Below are 13159 nucleotides of genomic sequence, written 5' to 3'. Positions count from 1 at the left end.
ATGAATGAACCATGCAATGCACACCTCAAGATATAATTTATCCAACAAAACTCAACATCAACAATAAACAATCAACTCCGTCCTCAATCCATCCGACCCTTGACACCTCGAACTCAGTCTGAAATAATCAACCAGTCAATGAATTTATTGTAAAAGTAATAATATATTTAAATCTAAAATAGAGTTTGAAAAATACTTACAGCATTATATGATAATTTTTGAAGGATCAAGAGGCTACAAATGACAGAGAAAAATCAACGTAACAGTGTAAAATACACTGTGACTGTGGGTTGTAAAATACCCACTTTTGAATGGGGACAAACCAAGGCTTGGGATTAATAAGGAATGACCTAGAGGTATTTATGAAGCTAGTGGAACTGAGAATGAGCCGTGGGTGGCGAAGGAAATGGCGATGGAAGAGAGAAACAACCAAAATGAAGATGAGCTCGTGGGGGCTGCTCCGGCAACAGATCGGAGCTAGAAATAGGTGGTTTAGGACGGCAAGAGCTCGGTGATGATGTGGTGAAGAGGTGGTGGCCGGAGGTGGAACGACGGCGGCCAAATGGCCCAAAAGTCATGCGGCTTGGAGGAGCTCGTGGCAGCTAACGGTGGCTTGGATGTAGGTGAAATTTGGTGGGGAGGTGCGCCGGCCGGAGGGGAGTCGACCTGTGGGGGCGGTGCAGGTCATGGTGGCTGGACAGCGGCGATCTGGGCGGTGGAAGAAAAGGACGGAAATGGAGGAGAGAGAGAGTGTCGCGCATGGGAGGAAACCAGGAGAGAAAAAGAAAGAAAAAATAAAGAAAAGTATTACGTGTATGCATGTGAATGGATGTCTATAATCAGTATGTATTGGATGTATTTTCACGAACTGAAATGCAAGGCTAAGGCCTCATGCTTTAAGCGATGCTTTAAATGATGTGATGAAAGTATTTTAAAATGTCCCTATGAAAGATGATATTTTAAGTGATGCATTGAAAGATGATGTTTAATCCCATGCTTTTAAATGACATTTATAACTGAACGAACCAAGGAAGGAAAGAATGAAAAAGGGACTGAATGAATGATTGCTTTAATGTATGAAAATTGTGACGCCCCCAGATTTCCGTTTGGGATCGGATGGGCATCTGAAGTGTTGGGACATGCAAAAAAAAGTTACCTACCCCCCGTTCATGACATATAGGATGCAATGTTCCTTACATGCATCTAGCATTATGCAACATTTGCAGCGGATATATATATTTTTTAATACTATGCGCCAAACTTATAACATCCCAAATAATTAAAGCATAAACCATGCATACTTAACAAAATAAACATCCACGATTACAGTACTAGTCTCAGAAGACTGTAATCTCAAAACATGGGAGACTAGACTGCATATATACAGTACCAAAATATACCATTGAGCCAGTTCATCGAGTAACTCACATAACTTGACTAATAAGGCTAGAATACTGTCCAAAAAACATTAACTATAGAAGCTGAAAGCTCCACATCACTTTTGTGGCATCTAGTTAACCTCCTCCAGCCTATCGGTGTTTGCACCCTATTATGAACCTGATGCATCGCCTACCGTTCGGGGGGAATGGTAGTTGGGACTACTATGGTAAGATTTGATTATAAATCTCAGCAAGTTAACATAAAACTTTCACATAGGTTAATAATGCATGCATAGAAATAAAGGTACAAATGCACCATCAAAGTCAATAGTAAATATAACATAACTTGACATAACATGGCATAAAATAATAAGCATAATGTGACTTGACATAATATGGCATGAACTGACATAACTTGAACTGAAACTGAAACTTAGCTTGACGTGACATGAACTTGAATCATAACATAGACGTGAACTTGAAACATAACATGGACGTGAACATGAAACAGAACATGGACGTGAACTTGAAGCTTCACATGAACATAAACTTGAACATAACGTAATGTGAAACAAGACTTGAACATGAAATACATGAACTTGGAATCTTGTTCAATAGACTTAATTAATAAAGTTACTATATGAGTGCTACACGGGTCTCCTTGAGCCATGTGTCCTTGCTGATTATCGCATCACAACACAGGCATCTACACCAGCTATGAGTGTGTTAATACATACTCCAAAGTTTTTGTGGCTCCACATATTCTACGTGTCACAATTGTTGTGTCTCACATAGTGTATGCTCCATAGTTGTTATGGCCCCATACTTCATACTCCACAGTTGTTGTGGTCCCATGAATTGTTTGTGCCACACTTGCTGTGAACACACGTAAAATAAAATATGCAATATGGCTCCATCACTCTTAGTGTATGGCAAGCTCTAGTGACCAACTAGTTAGTCCCCATTCGTAACCTGTTGACTGTACTTCATCAGCCCAAGGAATTTCACACCTATTTAGACACTCTAGTGTGAACAAAAAAGTTCCACTAGGATATTTTCCCATCCTAGCACTTAAGGTCGTGATTGACATAAATAACTTAACATGACTATTCTCGAGGTACACAAACTGTATTTGAGACCGGACGCAACATGAATACGAAAGGACATAAGTCTTGACATAGCGTAACGTGACATGAATGTAAGACGACATATATGACGTACTTTGAGACATTAACATAGCATACAACATTTCATAACATGGTATAGCATGTAACAGATAATAGCTCATAACATGGCATAACATGTGACAAAATATATTGTGTAACAAATAAGTATTTCATGACAGAATAATTCATGTAACAGATAAACATGTGATGAAATGGCATGGCATGGCATATATAACAACTTACAAACATAAATGATGGTTTCCCTTACCCATTACACATACACAATAAACTGATAGTAAGTTAAGAGTTAACTTACCTCGTTTGTCGCGTTCAACAAAAATAAAGTGTGAAATAAGAGAAACTGTAAGAGGATATTCTAAAAGTTAGAAATTTAATTATTAAGAATTAGAAATGTGTGAAAGAGACAACTTAGATAAAAATTACCATTTTACCCCTAACTTAAGGATTTTACATCCTAACTCCAAAAATTTTCAAAATTTATATCCCTCATGTAAATTTTATCATAAACTCAAATACCAACTTAGAAAAATTTAAAACAAATCACAATTATGAAAAACACACTATGGCTGAAACATCCATGGGCCATTTCTCTTGATTTTTGTTGCAATCCCTTCCAACTTCAAAACTCATGCTTAAACCAAAATTTTGCAACAAAGATCTTCCTATCCTAAATTTAAAATCATACTTAAAACATCCATTTAAAAAAAGCTAATAATCAACACCAAACTTTTTTGTAAAAAGATCCAAGCACTTGAATCACAAGCTTTATCCCTAAATCAAAACATCTCCAAGAATTCCAAAAAATCAAATCTTACTTCTAACATATTCATAACATCATCCTAAAATTAACCATGCCTTAAATCATCAAACTAAAGTCTCCAAAATCACAAAATAACACTTGGAGTTTTTGGTTTTACATTTAGTCCAAAAATATAAATTTTTTCTTAACTAGCGTTGATAAAAATCTTGATCAATGGCTTAAGAACGTGAGATCTTCGAAATAAAGCATCACATGGTTTAAAAAATGTGTCCTAAAGAATATCCAGCCATCAAACTTAAAATCACATGGCTAAAAAATCAATAAAACATGTATCTAATCCAAAAATATCAAATCTTAGGCCTAACTGAAATCCTCTTGCATAGAAAAATCATATCTTTGAAACTAATAGTAAATATCTTCAAAATAACATCCTAAAATGAAAATATGAGACTTAGGATCATCATATAAAAATATCAAAGCATTTAGAGTAAGATCAAACCACGAAATATTCAAACTTTCTACAAATAAAAACTGTTTTTCTACTTCCAGTTTTCAAGTTTCTAGATCTAAGAAGATCTGTCATCAAAAACTTTATTCATGCAATAAAAACTCAATGGAAACTCATAAAAATATTCTAACAACACTCCATAAAATATTTGGACCAAGATATGTCCATTAACTTGGTCAAAAACTTCAAAACATAATATACTCTCCAGTTTTACACCCAGAATAACCTTTCCAAGTTTAAAAATACTTTTAACCAATCAATGACCATGGAATGATATGAATAATATATCTATGAAAACTATAATTAAATAGGAACGAATTTTATTAAGGAGTAATCGTGTGAAAATACTTAAAAAGTGTCGAAAAGCCCCACGTAAAAAGAGCCAGAAATCTGCTCGAGAGAGCTCTTTGGGGTTTCTCTCTAAGAACAGGGTGAAGAAGTGAATAAAGGGAAAGAAGTGTGGCTTGAATGACCCTTGATTGGAGGTGGCTATGACATAAAGTGGAGAATAGTGAAGGGAAAGGACTGCCTGCAGAAACTATGAGGTATGGAGATTGATGAGGTGGGTTTCTCCATCTCATTGATGAAGTGTTAGAAATGCATAATTAAGTTGTTTTAGTGAGTGATTTATTACATGAAAGAAGGGTTGAACACTTAATTATGTATCAAATTTTAACACTTAATGAAAAAATTTATTGATGCTAATATTTTGCATATCAAAGTCTCATATTTGCCCTTGAAATAATTAAACTATAATATTATTATTGTTTTTATATATTGTAGGGCATTTATGGAAGGAAAGAAAGAGTGGAGACCTATGAGGAAATAGAGGAATTGATAATGGATTTGGTGGAAACCAATCTAAAGGGGAGAAAAGAAAAAAAGGGCAGCACTTCAAGTTTGGAATGAGAACATGGCCACGTGACCAGTTCACGCAGAAGGAATACGTAGTGGGACGTAGAGGAGATCGCATGGACTGGGATTTTATTCATTTTTCTTGTCTTATTGGCTGGAAAGGGAACTCACGCTTTCGCTGGTTTTTTTGGGATTTCCCTTCATGTTTTTTGGTTTTCTTTTTCATTCGGAGTGGGCTGGGTTCTTTTTTTCCAGACCTGGGTAGCTTGTCTTTAGTTTTTTTTACGTTTGTTTGTTTTTTTTTTTTTTTTTTCCGTTTAGGAGGGGAGTCGGCGGTAGTAGCACTCTCCAAGCTTTCATTTTATTTTTCTTTGTTTCGGCATTTAGTCGAGTTTTTTTTATTCATTCTTAGTGTTTTTTTTTTAGTACAGACGGATTCGAGGGAAGCACTCTCTCTCATCTGGAGTTTATTTTTTCATTTCTAGGTTTTGAGTTTTACTTTACGTTGGTTCAGACAGAGAACAAGGGATTGTCGGCTGGTTTGGATTTAATTGTTTTTCCTGCTTTAGTTTTACATTTGACGTTATGGACTGGGGGTTTCTAGATTTGTCCTCTCTCGGTTGGTTTATTTTATTTTCATTACGTTTTCTAGCTTTATTTTCTTAGTTATTTCCAGATTAGTTTCATTTGGCTTGTTTTATTTATTCTTCTACATTTATTTTCATACAACAATTTGAAATGTTAGGGTTTATCATTTTTCAACATTTCACTAATTTAGAGATGATAGGCTAGATTTTTAGGCTTGGATTCAATGAGTAACCTATGACTGGTTTGGGTGGATTTTCTTCAATGTTATGTGATTTCAATGATTAACTTGTTGAATGATATTTCAATTTACATCTAAAAAGGATTGAAGTTCTTTGTTCTTGGTTTAGATTAGTTGTAGACGTAAAGGCACAATTGATACTTGAACAAGTAACAAGACTTTGATGGCTTTCTGTCAAGTAGTTTTATTAGGCTAAGAATTGTGGTTCATCGCTATATTATCCGACCATGACTTCTAGGGATGAGACAATGGTTGAGAGAAGATGAAAAGAGAAGTAAATCTATCGCCAAATTAGTGGATGAAAATTGCATCCCAAGTGTTTGTTTTATTGTTTCTTACAAGTTTAATTCATTTGCTACACACTTTCTCTAAGCCTCTTGGTTTTGGTAATTTTATAACCATAGATTTACTTTTATTTTCGGTTTAATTCGAGCTTGAATGTCCAAAACAGCTACTAATCATACTCTTAATTCAGTCCACACATCCTTAGTAAATAGTCCCCATTTTAGTTCAAAATTTCTTGTTACCATAAACGTCAATATTTTATCTCGTGATTAAAAAAGGTTTGCTTAATTCACATTATCCTTGTGAATTCGATCTTGGGATTTACCCTTGTATTACTTTGACAGCTTCTACGCTTGGTAGACAAAATTATAAGCTAATCACTCATCAAGGCACTATTGGGTACAGCTGACCGGTGCACAACTGCAAGTGCACAGTATCGTAGTTTTATAATAAAGTGATAAGAAGAGTATCGTCCTCAGGGATTGGTACCTTACTTTTGCCAAATACCAAAATAATAGTAATCTCGATTTTATCTAGAGGAATCACTAAGATTTTTGTAGTTGCAATTTAAACTAAAATCGACTCAAAGAGAAATACGCAAAGGAAATAAAACTGACGTTCGAAAATCAAATTAATGGGAAAGAAAACTTCTAGGAAATCGATTTCACCTAATTTTTCACTATGCTTTACTCATCCAACTAATTTAATTTAATTCTTTTTGTCTATTAGCAAATCTCTAATTCATCAAAAAGCCTTTTTCAATAGTTAATTAGAAATCATTCTTGTTTATCAATTCACACAAGAATATGCAAATTAAATATTCAAGAAAGCAATAAGACCAATGATTTAATTACTACATAGGTTTATACAAGTCTTTCGATCTCTATACTTGCCTATGCTAAAATATTCAAGATCTACCCTATGATTCCCTCTTTCGATAGCAAATCACAAGATTAAATATCATCTAATCAATGGCCAGTTAATTAGAAGCAATAAACTCAGAATAAATCAGATAAACAAAGAGAGAATTGTCTTAAATTAGCATAGACAATCCAGCATAGTTCGGAACTAGGTTTTATCGTTTTCCTAGAATAAATAAAATTTAGCTCATGCTAGAAAGGGAATTCAGCATAAACGAATTCACCATAATTGTTTTGAGAATATTGGAAGAAAATAAATGCTAAAAAATACTCCTTGCAGCCGCAACTCGTCTTCAAAAACTGAAGGGAATGTTTCAATGTTTTTTTCCCGTCTGTGCTCGTGTATGATTCCAACGTACGTGCAATATATGGAATTCCCTCACCAAAACAGATGATTTGAATCCTTCTAGCTGTGTTTTTCTGTCCCAAAAGTGTTCTCCAGTCCAAAGGTACGGCCAAATGGTGAAAAATCCCTTTTATATGCTCTGACGGAGGAAAACCTTAGATCTGGAAAAATACGGTATTCGCTCGAGCGATGTGTAGAGCGAGCATCAAGCGTTCAACTCTGCCTAAATTCGCTCGAGCGGCTTGTCGAGCGCACATCGAGCGTTCAACTCTGCCTGACTTCGCTCGAGCAGCCAAAAGCCTCCGCTCGAGCAATCTTTGTTTTCCCGCAACCTGCTCAAGCTCACTATCGAGCGGCAGTGGAGCATTTGAATCTGCCTGAATTCGCTCTAGCGATCTTGTAAATCTGCAATATGAAATTTTGCAAGTCATCAAATACCCCCAAACTTACAATTTTGTTTGTCCTCAAACAAAAAGAAAAGCAATTGATACTTTAGGCAATATCAACTCGACCTCAAAGATAAGTATCATCACTCACCAAGCTTTTATGAATTTAGATCTCATCACTAGTAGCTTACTCTTTTAACATCAAAAATAGCAAGAAAATCAATCAAAAATTTTGCAATTTGTCAAGCAAGAGTTAGGCGTTTACTTCAACCTAAAGCTAAAACCTTGAGTGTGTGTGTGATATAGTCAATTTAACCTCAAACCACCTGCAAACTCAGATAAAAGTAGAACAACTAAAATCAGAAGAATTCTCTCAAAACTTAACCCCATAAGTCCAGTTTTCAGAAATCATCTCCACTAATGTAGTCAATCACAAAAAATTAGAGATCAAAAGGTCTTTAATAAGGTTGTAATGATAGGCCACAAGGTGAGGGTTAAGAAAGAACTGGATATGGAAAATCAAAGCAAACTGGGAAAATATTTAGTGAAAAGAACACTAAAAGAGATACCCACATGATTCAAATCATAGCTTTTTCTTGGTAATATGCTCATACTCGTGGCATTATTGTTGATGTAATCACAGAAGCAATATCAACAATTCTTTTAACAAAATCTGAGGTGATACATACTCCGCTTAGTGACTTCTTTTTCTTTTGTTTTGTTTTTTTTTTCACTTCTTCTTTTTTTTTTTTTTACTATCTTTTTTCTTCTTTCTTCTTCTTCTTCTTTGATCAAACATAGCAAACATAATACAGTTCATCATGAAACAAATTTTCTTTTTTAAATGTAACTCTCCACCAAAGTATTTTCTCAAATTATCAAAGGTAGATTCATTGTTTTTCAGGCTTAGAGCAGCCATGGTTTATGTAGTTCAAAGAATAAATAAAGGCTTATGAAGGCTCAAGGGGGTTGACTATGGAAACACACCATGTAATGATGGCATGATATTTAGGACGGCTGGGAAAGGCTTTTTTTGGTTATGCCAAAGAAATACTTAGATCATTTCTCTAATATTTGGTCTCAACTAGGATTTCGCCTTAATGACCCATCAATGGATTCTAGAGCAAAGCAAAATCGAACTTCCCTCTTTCAATTAATTCAACTTCTTTTCTTCATAAGCAAAATGGAATAAGAGAAAAACGACTATGTGCACAATTATGTTCAAGGTCAAAGATTTAAACCAAAGTACCCACAAAACTCCACTTGACATAAAAGAAATTTTGAAAATTTTTCTCAAAACCATCTTCAATCACAAATTTCAGAGTCATAGAGAATTAAATCTTACTCCAATGCATGCTTGGTAAGTGAATCAGACAACCCATCAACAACCCAAGACTTAGAAAACAAGAGGATCAAATGACTATAGGAGTTTACACCCCCAAACTTAAACTAAACAATGTCCTCATTTTAATGCAAAAGTAAAAATGATTGAAGAAATAAAAGGAACTTCCCTGGTTTCATGATGAATCTTCCGTAGTTTAAAATTCTTCAGCTCTTTATTCATGCTAAATAAACCTGCATCAAAAACCAAATTATTAAAACTAAATAACTAAAGATAATAAAATAAATGAAAGAATGAAAGATAGATCTATGGGTTGCCTCCCATAAGAGCTTGTTTTAAAGTCTACAGCCAGACTTTTCAATTTTCATCAATTAAGATCTCCAAGAGGAATAAATGCATAGTTCCTCTCCATTTGTTCTCCATAGTAGTGCTTCAATCTCTGACCATTAACTCTGAAAATATTCCCTGTCTTGTCCTTCAAATCTACTGCTCCAAAAGAGAAAACTTCATGAATTGTATAAGGACCTGTCCATCTTGATTTTAACTTTCCTGGGAAGAGTTTGAGTTGTGAATTGAAGAGTAAAACTTGTTGTCCTGGTGCAAACTCTCGCCTAAGAATCTGTTTGTCATGCCACTTCTTCGTCCTTTCTTTATAGATTTTTACATTTTCATATGCATCATTTTGGAACTCTTCCATCTCATTCAATTGAAGAAGTCGCTTTTCACCTGCTGCCTTCAAATCAAAGTTAAATTTTTTTACAGCCCAATAAGCTTTATGTTCCAACTCCACAGGAAGATGACATGCCTTTCCAAACACTAATCGGTATGGAGACATCCCGATAGGTGTTTTAAAGGTTGTACGGTATGCCCACAAAGCATCATCAAGCTTCTTCGCCCAATCCTTTCTATTGGTTTTGACCGTCTTTTCAAGGATGTTCTTGATTTCTCTATTTGAAATTTTAGCTTGGCCATTAGTTTGAGGATGGTAAGCAAGTGCTATCTTGTGCTTTACACCATATTTAGAAAGAAGATTATCAAACAACTTGTTGCAAAAGTGAGTCCCTTCATCACTAATAATAGCTCGTGGAGTGCCAAATCTTGTGAATATATTCTTGTGCAGAAATTTGAGCACTACCTTTGTATCATTTGTTGTTGTAGCAATTGCTTCTACCCATTTTGACACATAGTCAATTGCTAATAAGATATAAGGAGGAAAAGGCCATATAAAATCTATTCCCCAAACATCAAACAACTCAACTTCTAAAATACCTTTCAGTGGTGACTCATGACGCCTTGAAATATTCCCCATACGTTGGCACCAGTCATAAGTTTTCACCAAAGTGTAACTATCACAAAAAATAGAAGGCCAAAAGAACCCACTTTGAAGTACCTTAGCTGCTGTACGGGTGGCTCCAAAGTGTCCTCCATATGATGAGGAATGGCAATGATGGAGGATGTCTTGCATCTCTTCTTCCGGTACCCATCTTCGAATGATTTGATCTGGGCATCTTTTGAACAACAAAGGCTCATCCCAAAGATAATAATTCACATCATGCAAAAACTTCTTGCATTGATGGTAAGTAAGATCAGGTGGTAAAACTTTACAAGCTAGGTAATTAACAATATCAGCATACCACGGAAGCTTGATCTCACATGCAAACAACTATTCATCAGGGAATGCCTCTTGGACCACTGAATCTGGTCTTTCTTCCTCTTGCTCAAACCGAGAGAGATGGTCAGCCACTAAATTTTCACTTCCTTCTTATCTCGAATCTCCAAATCAAATTTTTGAAGAAGGAGGATCCATTGAATTAGCCTCGGCTTAGCATCCTTCTTGCCAAACAAAAAACAAAGTGCTACATGATCGGTGAACACTATTACTTTTGTACCAATGAGGTAAGATCGAAATTTGTCACAAGCAAACATGACAGCAAGCATCTCTTTCTCAGTTGTCGTATAATTCAATTGAGCTTCATTCAATGTTCGGCTTGCATAATAGATGGCTCTAAACAGCTTGTCTCGCCTTTGTCCCAACACTACTCCAATTGCATAGTCACTTGCATCGCACATAATTTCAAAAGGCTGACTATAATCAGGCACAATCACAATTGGTGCTGAAATTAGTTTCTCCTTGATTGCATTAAAGGCTTGCAAGCAAACAGCATCAAAGTCAAATGCAGAATTTTTCTCAAGAAGATTACATAAAGGTTTAGAGAGTTTAGAAAAATCCTTGATAAATCTTCTATAAAATCCCACATGTCCCAAAAAGCTTCTGATTCCCTTCACATTCTTTGGAGGTAGTAGTTTTTCTATGGTTGCAATTTTGGCTCGATCCACCTCAATTCCTTTAGATGAAACTCTATGGCCAAGCACGATCCCTTCTTGAACCATGAAATGACACTTCTCCCAGTTCAGGACTAGATTTTTATCTTCACATCTCTGCAAAACAAAAGCTAAGTTATGCAAACAATGATCAAAAGATGTACCAAAAACTGAAAAGTCATCCATGAAAACTTCCATTATATCTTCCACCATATTAGAAAAAATAGCCATCATGCAACGTTGAAATGTCGCAGGGGCGTTGCACAATCCAAAGGGCATCCTCCTAAAAGCAAATGTTCCATAGGGGCATGTGAATGTAGTTTTCTCTTGATCTTCAGGAGCTATGGCAATTTGATTACACCCCGAATAACCATCTAAAAAGCAATAGTAGGAGTACCCAGCCAATCGATCCAACATTTGATCAATGAATGGAAGTGGAAAATGATTATTCCTTGTTGCTTTATTCAACTTAATGTAATCCATGCATACACGCCATCCCGTGACCGTTCTTGTATGAATGAACTTATTATTGTCATTTTTCACCACCGTCATTCCACCCTTCTTTGGTACAACTTGCACTGGACTTACCTATGAGCTGTTTGAAATAGCATAAATGATTCCAGCATTAAGGAGTTTCAAAATTTCAGCTCTCACGACTTCCTTCATTGCTGGATTTAATCTTCTTTGGTGCTCGATCGTTGGTTTGTAAGGCTCCTCCATTAAAATCTTGTGCATGCAAATGTAGGGACTTATTACTTTTATGTTAGGAATAGTCCATCCCAAGGCTGTTCTATGCTCCCTCAATACACGCAGCAACTTTTCCTCTTCTTCGGGTGTGAGTGATGTAGCAACAATCACTAGAAATGTATTATTATCACCCAAGAATGCATAACGAAGATGCTCAGGTAATTGCTTCAACTCTGGAGTTGTATTTTGCTGAATCTTTTCTTCTGCTTTCATAGAATCAATCTTTGGTACCATCGGCTCTACCTTCCCCACTTCATTATTAAGTGATGTAACCTGCTGCAATGATCCTTCTAGGTGATCGGATGGCATATCTTCATGAAAGGCCTCTTCTACACATTGCTTAATGACATCAACCCGGAAGCAAGTACTTGGATCTTCTAGAAATTTCATGGCTTGGTAGATATTGAACATAACTTCTTCCTTATTAACTCTCAATGTTAATTCACCCTTTTGAACATCAATCAAAGCTCTTCCCCTAGCCAAGAATGGTTGACCAAGAATTATAGGGACTTCTTCATCTTCTTCCATGTCTAACACCACAAAATCAGTAGGGAAGATAAATTTATCTACTTTTACCAATACGTCTTCTATGATTCCACGTGGATACTTGATGGACCGATCCGCTAGTTGCAAAGAAATTGTTGTTTGCTTTATCTCTCCAAGTCCTAATTTCCTACGAATAGAAAGTGGCATAAGATTAATACTAGCACCAAGATCACATAAAACTTTATCAAAAAATGAATTTCCAATAGTGCAAGGCAAAGTGAAACTCCCCGGATCTTTTAATTTTTGAGGCAATTTTTTTTGAAGAATGGTACTGCATTCTTCAGAGAGTTTTACTGTTTCAAACTCCTCCAACCTTCTCTTCTTGGAAATAATGTCCTTCAGAAATTTGACATAATTTGACATTTGTTCCAAGGCATCTGCAAAAGGAATATTTATGTGAATTTTCTTAAAAATATCCAAAAACTTAGAAAATTGCTTATCTAATTTTTGCTTTTGAAAACGCTGAGGATAAGGAAGTGGAGGAGCAAGAATGGGAGGATTGTCAAGAAATGAAATTGCTGGAGGCAAGTCTGTCTCTCTTAGTGTATCATTGACAATCTCCTCTTCTTCTACTTGATCTTTGCTTTGGCCATTATTCGCAGCGGTAGGGGTGGACTTGCTCTCCTTTAATGGTGACCTCTCAATTTCTTTTCCACTCCTAAGTGTGATGGCCTTGCATTGTTCCTTTGGATTCACTTCAGTGTTGCTAGGAAAAGCTCCTCTTTGTTGGGCATTAATGGTAGTGGCTAG

The sequence above is a fragment of the Carya illinoinensis genome, chromosome 10 (genome assembly GCF_018687715.1).
Source record: "Carya illinoinensis cultivar Pawnee chromosome 10, C.illinoinensisPawnee_v1, whole genome shotgun sequence".
Lineage (NCBI taxonomy): Eukaryota > Viridiplantae > Streptophyta > Magnoliopsida > Fagales > Juglandaceae > Carya > Carya illinoinensis.
This window is presented reverse-complemented; position numbering follows the sequence as displayed.